The 1,520-nt window shown below is 38.2% G+C and overlaps 1 long non-coding RNA gene across 1 annotated transcript in view; it reads right to left on the bottom strand.

Moving 5' to 3' along the window:
• Positions 1–1,520, bottom strand: part of LOC109485586 — a 3,698-nt gene extending 2,178 nt beyond the window's left edge. Inside the window, exon 1 of the long non-coding RNA XR_002141139.1 lies at positions 1,193–1,520. This is a non-coding gene — a long non-coding RNA (uncharacterized LOC109485586). The remainder of the gene's footprint in view (positions 1–1,192) is intronic.

The raw sequence follows: 1,520 nt of genomic DNA, 5'->3' as shown, positions 1-1,520 counted from the left end.
CAATGTACACAAGGGAACCGTTTTACACCTGATAATACTGATAATGATGTATAATCTCCATTATCCATTGACCAGAGTAGTAGCTAATGGACATTGTCAGGCTAATGGATACTGCCTGGCCAATTTGATACTGTTTTTGCGGCCACCGAAAGATTTGCTTGGACATTCATTATGTAGGGCTTTGGTTCTTGTACAGGGAGAACAGACGAAAATCAATGCGCGCGCGGATGTCATCCATAAAATTGAGACGGTTTGGCCTTAGCGATTAGATGTATTTTGAGCTGTATGTAGATTCCATATTGCTTCATTTTGAAGACCGTAGAAGGTTCGAGAAGAAACAGGTGTGATGGTTTAATTTCTAAACTATTGTTAGAAATTAGAGCAGAAGTCTCTTTCGTAACACCTGTCAGATATGCCACAAATAGCTTCTTACGCAAGTCTTCTGTCAGTGTGTTAAAGGTTAACGTCCGTTTAAAGGTTTTTCCAACAAATGGGTTAACGTTCTTTAAATCGAGAGGTCCAGACAAAACAAAAGGTTATATATATATATATATATATATAAAGGCTAACGTCCTTTTGAACAAAGTAATTAGTACATCTTGTAAATGTCACCCTTTCATAACATTAATTTGTCCGGAAAAGTGAGTTAAGGCCATTTAAAATCGTTCTCAAACATGTCAAAGGCAGTCATTTTTTTGTAAATATAGGAAGACGAATCAACCCTACCCCATAGAATACTGATATCTGTGTGGCAAAAATACGGAAACGGTTGCTTGCTTGCTTTGTGTCGTAGGCTGGTTCAAGCTAGCTATTTTTGGTACTAAAAATAAACATCATGAAGCTTGTTTTGCTGTTTCAAACGCTCCAAAAATTAAAAAAAAATGAAAAATGTGCCAGAAGTGGCAGTAAATACCAGACAATGTGATTGTCCTTGATCAGATTTTCTCAACCAGAATATAATTTCTTTTGTTGTGCTGAAATTTTGTTATATGCAACTATGCATACTGTAATATACATGTCTAGAATACTACTGTAATAGTGAGGACAGGGTTGATTTGAAAAACGGGCAAAGTCATGAGAAGGTTTGAGTTAAGATCCACGGAAGAACGCAATATGAAGTTCTTCTTGAAATTTTTTTGTAGTTTTCTTGAAGTTTTTAAAACTCAAACAAAAAAGGATCTGTTATACTGACCTTGTATCAAAGATGGTTCTGAACTTTGCTTCAAGAAGCAGCGGTGAGTTTTTCAGTAGTCAGTGGTGTTTTTTTCTCCGAAGTATAGACGAATACAAAGCCCTTTGTCTCTCCTTCGCTGTGTTGCTTCCTGTTTACCTGGCTAGTGACAGGTGTTGTGCCTTGTACGGTTACCTGTGTCCCTGTATATGTGTGAAGTCGTCACACCTGATCACCTGTATGTAAATTACTGGTGACAGAGGGACGACAACAACCTGTATGCCTGGGGGTGTATACATGTAGCATCACGGGACTCTCACGAGGTGGTGAGACCTTCCTGAGTCGACAG

Source organism: Branchiostoma belcheri, unplaced genomic scaffold (assembly GCF_001625305.1).
Source record: "Branchiostoma belcheri isolate BF01 breed outbred unplaced genomic scaffold, Haploidv18h27 scaffold77, whole genome shotgun sequence".
NCBI lineage: Eukaryota > Metazoa > Chordata > Leptocardii > Amphioxiformes > Branchiostomatidae > Branchiostoma > Branchiostoma belcheri.
This window is presented reverse-complemented; position numbering and strand designations above follow the sequence as displayed.